Here is a 15,653-nt window from a genome sequence, read left to right as displayed (position 1 = left end):
AAGACAAGGTCATCAAACAAGGTCACTCAGAGAAATGGCTACCAGTCCACGAATAAACCGATGGACGCAAATGACTTTCTACACTCCTTTTCCTTATTCAAGCAAATTGAATTTTTCCAAACACAAATTTGATCTGCTGCTTTAAGACTTTCCTACTGGCCGGTGATTGGAACAGCACCCGACTGCTCGCGCAATTGAACCTACACTCCATTCTGTTCACTATAATCAGTGCCTCCTAAAACAAACCTTTTACAGTAATGCAAACCTTAAATGCTGACAGGAAACAGACCTAATCAATACACTACTGCAAGATGTAATGATTAGTTTAGAAGCCCTTAGTTCCTTTTATAGATGATTTGCTTCACTGCTTACTGTACTGCTGTTTGGCTTTCACACACACAGCAAATATATTTACACAGGAATTTGATATATACTCTTTGTGTGTGTGTAATTAACCACATGCAGAATAAGTGCAGTACACTTGCAGTCATTTATTGCGATAATCACTTGTAATTCGGTGTACAACTTCCTTGGGTGTTCCATCTTTTCTGACGTTTTGTGCAAACTGCACTTTAAATCCTTGAAACATAAATACAGCCTATGTAGATGTCCAGAAATCTCCCTTTTTCTTCAGCACAGGACAAATGGTCAGGTAAAATGAGCTGATTTGCATATTTCACATGATGTAATGAATAATCTGATCCGTCTGTGAATATAAATACATGTGGGTAATATCTCAGTTCAGATAAAGTAGAGTAACTACTACACTACAGTTAAAAAACAGAAAAGAAAAATCATCGCACACTTGTGGGCACAAGTGGAAAAAGCACCGTGGAAAAGGGGTGTGGTCAAGTGTCAGGTGTGGATGGATAGTGGAGGCGGGGACAAACTGGCAGGTAACTTGTTATTGCGCCCATCTGTGTCTTATTACCGTCTGCCTGCATATGTGTGTTTTCTTTTAGGTCAAATCTGTGAGCCAGAGAGAGACAAAGCTGAGGAAACAAACAACACAGTCAGCTTACGTTTGAATGAACTTGGAAGATGCTGTAAAAAACTTGCCTGTCCCTAAAGTACTACTTCAGACAACACACACAGGGTCTACACACAGATATAAAAGTTGTTTTGTATTTAGTGCCACACCTCATCTTTCGTCACTGCCGCACATGCCACGAGTGCTTGTCTGGGGATTTGGCCCTGACTACCGCCTGTCTCGCTGCCATTTTTAAAACGGATGTAGAAATGCCAAAGGCAAAAAGCCACAGTAACACACATGATTTTCCTCCTATCCCTGTTATGCAGCTAATTAATGCCAAGCCATATCAAACTCTAACCTCTCAGTAACCAAAAGGAAACCTTCTGCTTCCTCTAGCTATTTAAATAAAACCACACTTTTGCACAACTGGAACCTTCTGGATTATATATTTCGCCAGACATCATCTTTAGATACAAGGGTAGCATGTATTAGAATTTGTATGTAAATGTAGAATATGTACTGTCTTAGATTAACTAATTTACAGCAGAAGATACTCTGAGCTAATCAAGTGGGATTAGTTTCCCCTCAAGAAGATTTAAGTGAGTACTGACAATGTCCGAGTCAAATTCAGAACAAAACGTATATTAAGCAGAAAAAGAAAATGTGCTCAAAGAAATGACCCCTGGCTAAATTTGTCCAAGGCTAAATTCAGACGTCCTTCATATGATGCAGTTACATTTAATGATAGTAATAGCTAACAAATGTTTTTTTTTTTTTTTTTTGCTATTGTGAGACTTGGGGTTGAAAAACAGACAAATTGGAGTTTGAGACATTTTTTTCTGCCATGGCTTAACACAATTTACATAACATAGATTAAAGTGTTATTTTGGGATGTTGACTCTAAGCTACATTAGCAAATGCTAATACTACTAGCTGGTGCTACTGTTCTTGTGCTAGCTTGAGGTGAGGTGACCGCTGAGGTAGCGAGCAGTTTAAATGAATTTGATAAATGAAGAATATTTTGATTTCCCAAAATGTACTTTTCTTTCATTTTCACACAGAATTGATCAGTTTACATGTGGGAACTTAACTACTTTAATACTATAATACATAAAATATTGTACTTATTAACTTTATTTATTCCTATATTTCTTACTACACTGATCAGGCATAACATTATGACCACTGAGAGATGAAGTGAATAGCACTAATTGTCTCCTCATCATGGCACCTGTTAGTGGGTGGGATATATTAGGCAGCAAGCGAACATTTTGTCCTCAAAGTTGATGTGTTAGAAGCAGGAAAAATGGACAAGTGTAAGGATTTGAGTGAGTTTGACGAAGGGCCAAATTGTGATGGCTAGACCACTGGATCAGAGCATCTCCAAAACTGCAGCTCTTGTGGGGTGTTCCCGGTCTACAGTGGTCAGTATCTATCAAAAGTGGTCCAAGGAAGGATCAGTGCTGAACCAGTGACAGGGTCATGGGCAGCCAAGGCTCACTGATTCATGTGGGGAGCCCGTGTGATGGCCCGTGTGATCCGATCCAACAGACGAGCTACTGTTGCTCAAATTGCTGAAGAAGTTAATGCTGGTTCTGATAGAAAGGTGTCAGAATACACAGGGCATGACGGGTCATTATTTCTCTACAAAAGCATGCCCTGTTGTGTATTATTCCTTACTTACTATTCTAATACTAACAAATCAGTAGTGAACAGATTGCGGTTTTAAATAGTTTTGTTATTTCATGTCTATTGTGTTCACCATCCTCTAGGTTTGACTCTGGTCTGTTGGGTTTTTTAGAAGGCTTTTTTTTTTTTTTTCCCTTGTGTTTTGACCTTTACCTTTCTTCTTCACCCGCAACCCACATGTTACACCGATATTCCAGAGCTGGAGCATGTAGGAACAAGTGTTGTAGTATAGCAACGCAAGACAATGAATCAAAGAGCACTGGTTCAAGATATATCTGTATGTATAACACATACTGCAATATATACTCCAGTAGGATGGTGGTGGGCGGCTGTAGTTCCCCTAAACGCATCCGTGGGTGGAAACTGCATACAGATTTTCGGACTGAGATAAAGTGATAACGCACGGAGAGATCCCGTAATCACGGTATCTTAGAGGGGGAAGCTCCAATCCACAACCACGTACACTTCCTAAAGACAGATCATGCATGGCACAAATGCCAAGATAAGACGATTTAAAACACAATTACGCACAGCAACTCCTATTTCCGCAATCTCTCTCCGAGTGCAGTTTGCTCTCGTAATACATCCTTAATCTCAAAATTCTATCGAGCAAAAATCCTAGATACTGAAGCTAAATGCGTTATACCATCCATGTTGGTGTGAGTAGATCTGTTTGCATTGACTAGCTAAGAAATAATTTTTTGTTTAAAGGAAAAAAAACCCAACCTGAAAGATGTTGCACAAGTTCCACAATGCCAAAAATGTCCACACATCTACATATCAATCTACAAGATGACAATCACGATGGATTTGATGGCAGTATAAGCATGAATGTTGGAATCTTTCAAGATAAGCTTGAGAAGAGTGTACCGATTAAAAGATGAGACGAGCTGAACAGACTAAAGAACTAAAGCACTGCTGCATCATTCTTTTAAGGCCACACCAAGCAGACCAACATGTCAATGAAAGACGTTTTACACTGAATCACAATTGAATCTTGTCCAGCACTAGAGATCATGTTTAAATCATAAAGATTAATATCCAAGCTGATTTTCTAAGAAATGTATTCCGGTTTAAGAATCCAGTTTAAGAACCACCATGAACAACACTTCTACTAAATCAAGAGATGCTTAGAGAAGATTAGTTAGCAGGAAACTTTAGTTTCCTTGTAAGAAAACTGAACCTGGCAATAATCCTGAAACGTTGCAGGAGCTGACAATCGCTGGGTATCGCAAATCCCAATGACAGCGACAGAAAAAACCTTGAGAAACATTAATTCTTTGCAAGTATGATCTTGCTTTTATCTCTGGAGCCTCAAGGTAGAACACTTGATGTGTGTCGGATTACATTCCTAGAGTTTTCTTAGGGATAGCAAATTTCAGTTATACGCATCTGAAATATAGTTGATTACATTCAATACTATCAGATTGGCACATGAGATGTTAGATATAGACATCAGGATGCCTAGGGGTGTCCTAACATAACTTTGTGCTATTCTGAGATGCTTTTCTTCTCAACATGTTTGTAAAGAGCGGTCATTTGAACTGCTGTAGACTCCAGGGCCGGTCAAAATGGTCATTCGAGTTTTCTCTCACAAGGAGTTTCTGACCATTTTGTGTAAACTCTAGAACTTGTGGAAAAACCCAGGAGAATCCGAAATACACAAACCAGCCCAACCAGGAGGAGAACAACCTCTTGGTCTTTATAAGCAGAGTTGAACAACAAACTAGTTCAATTTAGCCATTTTTGCATGTTCTACTTAGATAAACTTCCCATAAGCTAGTTAGCTAGCTAACATTGCTATGAAGGAACCCCTTCCCATACACTGCTGCTTGTTAAAACCCTTCTGCATTTAGTAAAAAGAGTATTAGGACAGTTGATTTTAAGTATAAATAATAGATGGCAGCAGTCATTTGTGATGTTAAAAGAAAAAAAAATTCTTTTCTCCAGGTAGAATTGTTTAAAGACAAAATTGAGATCTTAATTGAGAATTTTCTTCTCAGCCCAAATAACACTATGCAATATCCTGCTGCATGAAGCTAGTAGTTTGATACCGAACTGCATATTATACATACAGTCATGCACACATCTGTCTAACATCTGCAGTGCCTATTACGGAACCACACATGCCTGCATACACCTGCAGGACCAATAAAGCCTGTGTTGAGCCAAGTAATGATTGTTGTCTCTCCTATACATTACCACCTGTGACATGAGACACACAATATTATCTACTAGCCAAGTCTGACTAAAAGAACGTACATCATGCTCACCAAAGCTACATGCGTTAACTAACACGACCATCCTGTTTTAGCTGTTACAAGCAGACATGTCTAATTCTGTGTTAATAGCCAAAGCTGGATTGAATGGTTATGCAGACGGATGCCTTTAGCCACTTACCATGCTGCAGACTGCTGACGCTCACACATTCACACACACTCCACCAGCGGCGGGCAAAAATGACCTCAGAGGAGAGGAGAAGCTCGCTCACACACACATACCCACACAGGCACACCGGAGGATTTGTAATGTAGGACCCGAACACCTATTTCTCTAAAGATCTAAAAAAATGCAGAGGTAAGGAAAGCAATACTGGAAGAGGTGGAGAGAGAAAGAATGGCAGAATGCTTATGATCTCAGGGCAGGAGGGGACCAAACTTGCCCCAGCGCAAGTATAATTGTCTTCAGGAAATACCAGCTGCAGGATAAGAAAGGTGGGGATGAGGCTGGTTAGGAGGAGACCAAACACCATGAAGCCTCAAGGAGGAAGATGATTCCTGATAACAAGCCAGTTAAAGGGTTTCATAATGGGGATGTTCGGATACCTTATCATGCTCAAGGAAAAATAAAATAAAAATGAATTATCCAGTTCATAAAACACAACTGTAGCTGGTTTGGTCAGACTACACAGTTATAAATTTAGTCATTAGTCAGTTGTTTTGTGATTGTCACAGCCAAAAATGCTGAAGGTTTTTTTTGCAGTACAACTGAAAGGACTTGGACTGGTGTAAGAAAAATCCTGACTTATTTTTTCTACCAGTGAAGAGACATATGCAATTACTTTCTGTGATGGCTGTAGTCATGTTTTACACATGTGAATTAAAGGGGGTTTTGGCTGAATGCATCTTTTCCAAAGAGGAGCAGTTAATGAAAGCACAAGATCCATCAACCCTCTTCCACATACATGAGCTCACATTGGTTAGTCCCTTCCACCCAGACAGTACAGATCATCCTGCTGTCATGGATATTGTATCATCAAGATTTGGTCTCTGGTTGAGATTTTCTGATGTGTGTTTATTTCTTGATATCTATGATTGATCACTACACTGGCAATATAACAGATCATAATCATTACATATTGTGCAGTCAAATAGCTTAAACCAACATACCTAGCTAAGTCACAAACGTACATCAGCTCTGCCAATGAATATTTATGGCCAGCGGTTGCTTATTCCCTCATAGGCTTTTGTATTCATTTTGGAGAACGTGACTGCAAAACGGACTCTACTCGCATATTAAGCTCGTAAGCTCCATTTGCTTGGGATGCACCCGTGCAGTTTGTTTAAGTGAGACGCATCATGTTGAGTCAGTGTTTTGACACACCCAGTCAGGCATGCTACCATTTATTCAACAAGAAAATGCATTAATCATGCGTACATATTCCCTAAGGGCTAGCGGTGGAGAGGAGTTCAATTCACCAGGTCAGGCTCATGATCTTTAAACATCATGAGCTGAGGAAAAAAAACAAAAAAAACACACACAGTCTGGACTCTGCGGTCTTCTAAGGCACACGATCAATTAATGCTTCAGATATTCAGGTAGTGTTATCCTGCTGTCCTGTTGAGCATATCAATACCGGGGAGGTGGAGAGAACAAAGCGACTTCAACATCATTAAAGTATTGTGTATTAGAATTTGGGAAGGAAATGTAATTAATACAGGGACATTAAATATATTATGTTTGGATATTAGCTTAATATACAGTTTTTTTTTAAATTATTATTATTAGTCAGGGTTGACCTTCTCATACTGAGTGACATTTCAACAGATCTGGAGTCATACTGTTCAATAATTAGTATCCTAAAGGTCACGTGCAAGTCTGCCAGCACGCTTGTCTAACTTTCTTTACTTTACAATAAGTGTAGGGTTAAGTTTGGTATAAAACACTACGGAGTGGCACGATACTACATTCGCACAAAGCAACCCGAGTTCATTCATTTTAAATGAAAGTTAGTAACATTAGTAGACGTGGACTTGTCCAGAGATGCAAAACGTTGAGAAAAGTTTGACTTTAGGCAAATATGCAGCGACTCAGTGCAGTAGCTACCAATGTGGGTGGAGACAGAGGAGCACGTTTGATTTGTTATTTTTAGAGATGCTAATCAGCCTACGAAAGTTCTCAACTTGGTGAGGAAACCCTCAAATCACAGGGAGAACATGCAAATAACCTGCATGCAGAGGCAGTGGCAGGCTAATCGTGCTAACCACTAATGCCCCCTTTCATGAAGCTGTGATGATATATTTCTATTTGTTTTTTGTTTTTTTTATTAGTATTTCATTGAGTTTAGGAACAGTAACTTTGTACATATATGTGTTCATTTATGTGGTCTAATAAAAGTGAAAATTTTCTTTAAAAAAGTATATTATTTATATCTATGAAATAATTACAAGTTTTATTATTATTATTATTATTGTTATTATTATTATTTTATTTGTATTTTTTTACTGCTTAAACTGAAAGAAAAGAAACAATTTATTTATAAACAGACATTTTTGTATACTTTAATAATTACAGTACATATACACTACTAATCTCATATTTAATCTAATATTTATCAAATTAATTATTAATATTTAATCTAAAACCTTTGTATGTAAACAGTAAACTGTACGTGTTCACCGACCCAAATCTCCACTCCTCCAGTCCGATTTTAATTTAATTTGGGATAATAAGCTAATAATCAGCTGCTTCTGATTTTAAATATAAATACTCATTCAATATCTGACTGATCGAACCAGCAGAAGGATGCAAGTCTCACACCAAAAAAAAACCAAAACAAAAAAAAAAAAAACCAAGTGACTAAAAAGAAAACAGAGAAGCAATAACACGAGCAAGTTCTTCCTGCAGGTTTCTGTCTGACAGGAGATCAGTCATGGGAACTTTTTTTAAGGATATAACTGCCCAGGAGATGCCCTGAGGCGAACTGAAGGTAGATGTGGTCAAAATCGTCCACAGCCTCAAGGAGAGAACTGAGATTTTGTCTGGGATGAAATGACATTTCCTTACAAAGTGAAACCCTCTTGGTATAACCACATACAAGCCATTGTTGTGTGTACTTTTTGTCTTTTTGAAAGACAAGTTAATTTGAATTCAGGGCAACAGCCCAGTGTCAGAGACTGCACAGACTGAACGTCAAGCCTCAGTTCCTTCAAAAACAAAAGAAACTGCCCGTACAGAAACCTATTACTTTTACAGGCTGAATTCCCCCCCATACTAACAACGCTGAGCAGGTATTATGTTTAAAGAAGGCTTATTCTCATCAGTCCGCTCCGATGAAGTGAGGGTTCTCCAGGACAGAGCTGTTAGAACATTCAGACCTGAAAGCCTCTGCACTTAATAGATAGAAGTCTAATACATTACAGCTGAGTGAAATCCTTTCTTCACATATTAAAACTTTTTGAAGTTGGGGTCAGAGTGCAGGGTGAGGATACAGCACCCCTGAAGCAGTGAGGGTTAAGGGCCTTGCTCCAGGGCCCGACAGTGGCGGTTTGGCAGTGCTGTGGCTTGAACCCCAATCCTCCAAACAACAACCCAGACCCCTGAACTACCACTTAGACACACAAGTGGCCTGGTATTAACATGCTCCTGGGTGATCAGATCAAAAGTGGACAGCCGAGACAACACCGTTCACACCTTGCATTATAAATGCGTCAATGATGAGTGATCAGATTTTTATATGACAGGAATATAAAGTCATATATCTGTCCCATGAATCATCTAATGTAGACTGTTTCAAATATTTTTAATCACCTGGTGAACAAAAATTTGAGGAATAAAGCTATAAAATGCAGCTGCTTTAATATCTCATGTTATATCATTGCTTTTATCCATTAGCTTAAAGTTGCAGAGATTCACTGTTCATTTCATTTATTTTGGAAGGAGTCCCCAGTGTCAGGACAGAAGTTATTCAGCAGTTCCTTAACCATGTTCTTCTGACAAGGCACTGCAGTGGAACGTAAGTAAGAAGTCTGTGCTAGAAATATGCCCTTGAGTTCACCATAAGGTTGGGTGTGGAGCTTTATGTACTTGGGTGGGAATAGGAGTAGGGTCAATGAGTAATATATCAATAATCAATTTATTCATCTCCAACCATTTAATTATTATAGACCTCATTTTCTCCACAAGTCTTATCTAATGCACCTTTGGCTTGATTTAAGACATCCGAGACCAGAAAAAAAACAATCAGTATACATGATACATGTGGGAAGAATTGGAAAATTGTTAAAATGGAGACCATGGAATCATGTTTCCAAATTTCAAACATAACTAAATGGAGCAGAGATTTCAGTTAGTGTTCCAGATAAAATCCAATAAAATCAAATGATCTTGATCTGGCTTGATTGAATTCTGCTTGTGCTTTGGCACAAGATGAAGTTCCTCCAGTCTTTATTGGCTCCATTGGTGCATCTTTTTTTGTTAAACATTAGAAGCATAATTAACGCTGTCTAGAATAGTCAACGCAATAGATGAAGCACTGCCTAATGTGGGTGGCATGACAAATCCAGCATAGACCCATGCAAAGCACTTCTCCAGATCTTGGTGGTTGATTTGGGCAGTGACCCACCAAACCCAGGTTTATTTTGAGAGGTGAAAGTCTTGAGATATCATTTGACATAAATGACGAGTAAGTGACTGGTGTTGTTTTTCTTTCCATAATGAAAATAGATCCTAAACAGGTCCTTTTTTATTTGAAACATGGAACCACATATTGCTATTCCAGATCAGTCATAAAATAACTTCAGAGCTCAGGAGAACATATCCAGCTCACATTCTCCAGTAAATCAAAATAATCTAATGCGGCATTGAAGCGTTTCAAACTCCTGGGAGGAATCGATACACAGCCTTCCCAGGATTTGGTGATGGAGTGTGATGATGGAATGGGCTTTAGTGTAGACATGTCTGGGAAGTGTGTGGTCTAGTGTAAAATTTAATTCAAATAGGAATTCTCAGGATTACTCCAATAGTAGGAGCAATAATTGTAATAATTGATTCTACCTCCCACTATGAGCTCCCAGTCATGTGTAATTTGCTACAATTACACAGATAATAATGCTTAATATAAAGAAATATAAGCTGCAAATGACCTCCAAATTATTTGAGACCATTAATAGCACAAATCATTATCCTAATTTCTGTTGGTAACTTTGGTACAAACTTTCTACACAAAATCTTTCTACAAAATCTTACTGCATGTAAGAAGATTACTATACTTTATTAAAAAGAGATATTTTCTATTGTTAAATTAGCATTAAATATTTTTAGACCTGTGTTTTAATTTATTTTCACTTATAAACATTTTTTACGTTTTATTTATTTATTTCAGATGACTGTTTTCATAAACTTGTGATTTAACATGAATAGGATCTTTTTAAGTCTTTATTTTCCACATCAAGAAGATATTTTCTCTTGTTAAATTAACATTAAATATTATCTGACTCAAGTGTAATTTTTTAATATTTAAATTTTAAACACAATTGAAGTCATATATATTTATAAATATGAATAATATCTTATATTTTTGTAATTATAATAATAATTGTATTATTTATTATATTTATACACATTTGATAATTTATGTTTAGACATGCAAATACAAAGGTAATAAAAATTGAAAGTTTTTTTAAATAATTTGAATGTGAAATGGTTAAATTATGATCACACTGTACTACACTACCAATTTTTTTCCTTTCTTTTCTTTTCTACTGTCTTTTAAATACTACTCTAGTGAAAGGATTTCACATGAATTTCTGAAACAGCTTACGGATATATTGTACTCAAGAAACCAAAAACTCATCCTTGTCCTCATCCAAGAGCCCTGCTGGGACTACTCCGGCGGTCCAGCTCTAATTCCGATGAAAACAAGTGTGACCACAACTCTCCATGAGGCCCAAATTTTGAGAAACCTCAACAGAAGGCACTTAGCTAAATCAAGATGTCATTGTATAACTTTGCAGTTAAAACACAAACATCTGTTTTCAGTCGCTTGGAGATCTGTCAGCTTCTCAGTTTCGTATATTTAAAGAAAGAATATAAGACTGTTACGGTGGTCATGTGACTGCAATATTGTCTTTGTGGTCGATCTCCATTGTTTTTGCTCAGCTGTGAATGGAGCATAAAACTGCCACCAAAAAGTAGGTTCACATGCTACTGTCTAAACCGAAGATTTCATCATGAAGATGGATTTAGATTTCATCATACGACAAATACAGTAGCTGGTTTTCAAACAGAAGACAAAATTATGATAAAATTATGTTCTGGTGAAATGATAATTATTTCATTTTGCACCTGTTTTTGTTGTATTCATGTTCTGCATTAAATGTCGTTGTCATGCCACAATCCACAGCGGTGATTGAAATAAAGCTCATATGAAAGTAGACACTCAGGGCTTGAGAGAAAAGTACTTCTCTCAAGTATTTACCTAGCCTACTAGGGGCAATATATTCATAGAAAAGTTCCAAAAAACAAAAACAAAGTAAATGGTGATATCAAACCCATTTCTGCTCTCTGAGATACCAAAGTGCTTCTTGATCACCTTCAAATTTTAGACGCTTTTATCTTCAACCACAAAAATTCTGTGTAAGGTCATCCAACAGAGGGAAAAACACACGGCTCACACTGAAAGTCCTGACTCATTTTATATCAGACTTCAGGCGAGAAAATATTTCATTTGTTTATACTGATAAATACATTTGTTTATACTGAAAATGCCCCATAAGTTGATTTCTATTTTGCCATAAAGAACATGAGCCTATTAAAAGTCACACACCTACAGTATATATAAGCAATATCACACAAGCAAGAGTGTAGATCTATTAAATATCACAGCTACAGCTAGGTACTGATATGTAATATAAAACACACTCTTGCTTGCGGTTATATTTAACAGTTCTATAAACAAGGCAAGACATTTCAGACACACTCCGACCAAAACGTCCTGTTTATTGCTGCTCCACTGAAAGAAACCGATCCTGAAGAAGCGCTCAGGCAGTTTATAACACACAGGCTAGCTCACTAGCTAGCTTGTATAGATTTGTACATTGCCGTTAATGGTGCTTCTAGCAAAATTGTTTTCCCGTCTTACTCGTTTTCATCTTCATCTGACCAGCTGTCATATTTTAACTCGAAGGCTATGTTCCTGAAAAGTATTATTTGCCATGTTATATTTTGAACCACTGTCGTCACCAGACGAGCCTTTGGTGGTGGTGGTGTTACAGTCTGGGCAGGTGTGTCTACTCAATACAGAACTGCCCTACATCTTGTGAATGGTACAGTGACAAGCCAATACTACCTGAATAACATCATTAATCCAGTCATTGTGCCCCTGCATGAACAACAAAGGCCTAATTTCATCTTCATGGACGACAATGCTCCAGCTCATCGAGGTTGCATCATTAGGGAACGGCTGCTGGAGGCTGGGGTACCTCAAATGGAGTGGCCTGCACTTTCTCCAGACCTGAAAACCTATGGGATCAGCTGAGTCTCCGTGTAGAGGCTCATAACCCTGCACCCCAGAACCTCAATGACCTGAGGGCCGCCCTTCAAGAAGAGTGGAATGCCATGCCTCAGCAGACAATAAGTCGACTCGTGAACAGCACGAGACGTCGTTGTCAAGCTGTAATTGATGGTCGAGGGCACATGACAAATTATTGAGACGTTGACATTTTTTGTTGTGGTATACACACCACTGTTGTTGGCTTTTGTTTCAATAAATTGTTTGAGATGAGGAAATCACCATTGCACCATCTACTTAAATGCCCTACGTTCATGATATAATATCACTGTAGCGTGAACTTTTTACATTTTCCATAAATTTCCCCCAAAAGCCAAATATCCTTAACTTTTTGTGAGTAGTGTATGTGTGTGTATGTATATACACACACACTAACAACTATAGTGTGTCATCTTAGTGTCCTCTTAATTGCGAATACAATCTTATAAGGTCATTCAGAATCCACAGACTCTCTCGACCTGAATGTTGTTCACGGTTTTACTCAGTGGAGACAGTGAAGCATCTCAACATTTCAGACAGTCAAGTGTCTTCACATCAATTACGCCTTCTCTTCGTGTGTAAAATATCTTCCACCCCGTCGGCCCCGAGTCCCTTCACTGAAGATTCGTCAGAGAAAAAAAAAAAAAAGCAATCACATTCCATCAGAGATCAACGGCCGAGCGTTCTTTCTTCCCGAGCAAACCTACATTACAAACTCACTTCAGATAAGAATCCACAGAGTCCACCGTTTCTACTGAATTTCTAATCAGGTCTATCTTGCTATCTATGTGATATCATTTATTTATCACTTAAATATCTAAAGTGCATACAGTGGAGCTGTATCTCGAGATCTGAAGTATATAATTAATCTGATTAAAGATTAGAAAGCTTTCAACATATTAACATTCGCTGCCAATTCAAGCCCCGACCTTGCACTTTAATGAATTTTAAATAATTCATGTTGCATTTAATAAGAAAAGTAATAAACCCAACAGGGCTCTGAAATTTTAATAACAGTGTTTTATTCATCTTATGCTACAGCTAGGTGCCAGTTCCTGCATTTTTTTTAGCTATTAAACAACGACACACAGTTATTATGTGTTTATAGCTACGTCTAATGCTGTGGAACATCCACAAAACAGATTAGTCCTTGTCACTTATGTTGTAAAGGCTATAAAAACAACCACAGAAATAATCTCTGTTCTAACAGAAGTCGTTATGTTACCAAGAAACCACAAACTCTTCTCCTTAGTCCTGAAGAATTTTTTTCATGACTGATTTTTTTATTTACTTCTTTAATAAAAGCCGCCCTTTCACCATCTAAAAATCCATTTTTACATGCATATAAGCACATTAATATAAACAGGAATTCAACATATATTGCTTTAAAGGTACATGAATATTTCTTCCACGTCCTTCATACTGTCAACCTAAGCGAACACACCCCGGTCGATAATTACAAGTGGATCATATAGCTGAAGAAAACAGAGCAGAGCATCCGTTAAATAAGTGACCATCGGACCAAAAACACACCTCTGTGGGTGGGGAAGAGAGAGAGAGAGAGAGAGAAGAATGATGAGATCTAGAGCACTTGCAGTGTTTGTTGCACAGAGGTGGAAATTGCACTAGGCGTGTCTGTGTGTCAACTGATCTAAGGGCAGAGCTGTTTGCCCGGAAGAAAGGACACACACACAGAACAATTTAGAAAGACAGGGGCCTCGGGTCTTGCCTTTGATCCAACAATGAAAAGCACATGGTGGGTCTTGGGAATATAACACACAGTAGCCAACACACACACACACACGTATCACTGACAGACAATTTAACACTGAATTATGCATTACTGTAACTAAATAGTGTCATGTCTAGGCCTTTTGTTTCCTCATACAGACGTCAGTATTGATACACGTCCTGCATCTGAGAAGAGACAAAAGCGTTCATCTTACCCTTCTAAACACAACGCAAGTTTTATTTCTGATTATTTATTCAATTGTTAGAATTTTATTAGCATTAAATGAGCCTCTAATTCGGACGGAACACTGTCTGGCACTGGAAAAATAAAGCCAGCCAACTGGTTTACTGGATAATGCACTGCTATGCCTAAATGACAGATTTGCATACATTCATGCTGTGAATATTTGCACATGGTGACAAGGCTGTGGATGACACGTCGATGGTTGGTGCCAACTTAGGTGAAAGGCTTGGTGGGGAAATGAGGCATTAAGAGCTAATTTCTAAATGGCGGCATTTTTGGACATGTGGAACACAAATACAAAGAAGGGGGAAAAAAATAACAGAAAAATTGAAAAATGATCCAAGTCGGTAAAAATGAGTTAGAACTAAGAAACGTAATTCTACAAACTCTGACGTATAGAATGAATATTTTCATTGAAGAACCACCACCCCCAATTAGAAAACATTACACTCAATATTTTTTAGGCAAACATACAAGGAGAATTATCACAATAGGACAAAATTACTGAGCCCACATTTTGCTAGCCTGCTCCCTTTTTTTCTTCCTTGGTAAGATTAAGATCTATGGCTATACATGTATAATTTATATAAACTGACTGACAGGAAGTGTAGCTTAACATAAACAAGCTTTCCATGTTTCCTTAGCAACTCAATACACTTTGCTAAAGCCAAAGCTTAAATGCATTGTTTTGGGTTTTTTTAAAAAAAAAAAAAATCACATTGTTCCATTGTTATTTCTAACAAAATAATAAAAAAGAAAATCAACTATTGCACCTTTAAGTATTGCGGTAGAAGTGTCTCCTTCATTCATCCTGGTTCCTGCGTAATAACATACATGAGTCTTTTAATTTGTATGACTGGATCCTTTCAAAGGACAAGCACCATGATCAAGAATTTTCGGACCCTGAACAAGCAAGAACAGAGTCGTTTCTTTCTCATGATTATGACAAAACGTCTCCGAGTTGAAAGTTGGAGGTCTGTGTGTTGCGGTGTAGGAGAACTAGTGAAAACATGAAGGATTAAATTTTAAGCTCGTTAGGATCATTTGTACGGCCCTCACACCACAGGGTTTATCCGAATTCCACACATGAATCATTTTAATCTGTTTTAATACATATAGAATGACTCGGCATGTTAGCCAGATAGGTTTAGGGGGGATGGAGGGGCAGGGTAATAGTCAGATCTAATAATTACAACTCCTCTTAATATTTATACCACAATCAGCTAAAGTCATTTATTTTGTAACAT

The 15,653-nt window shown here is 37.8% G+C and overlaps 1 protein-coding gene and 1 long non-coding RNA gene across 2 annotated transcripts in view; one reads left to right on the top strand and one right to left on the bottom strand.

The window, feature by feature from the left end:
• LOC131370920 (uncharacterized) overlaps positions 1-11,370 on the top strand; it is a 35,603-nt gene extending 24,233 nt beyond the window's left edge. Inside the window, exons 3-4 of the long non-coding RNA XR_009207473.1 lie at positions 8,822-8,897; positions 10,668-11,370. This is a non-coding gene — a long non-coding RNA (uncharacterized LOC131370920). The remainder of the gene's footprint in view (positions 1-8,821; positions 8,898-10,667) is intronic.
• septin4b (septin 4b) overlaps positions 1-15,653 on the bottom strand; it is a 59,721-nt gene that overhangs the window by 31,078 nt on the left and 12,990 nt on the right. The window lies entirely within an intron of this gene.

Source organism: Hemibagrus wyckioides, linkage group LG20, assembly GCF_019097595.1.
Source record: "Hemibagrus wyckioides isolate EC202008001 linkage group LG20, SWU_Hwy_1.0, whole genome shotgun sequence".
Lineage (NCBI taxonomy): Eukaryota > Metazoa > Chordata > Actinopteri > Siluriformes > Bagridae > Hemibagrus > Hemibagrus wyckioides.
Note: the sequence above shows the minus strand (reverse complement) of the source record. Positions and strands in the feature narration are given on the sequence as shown.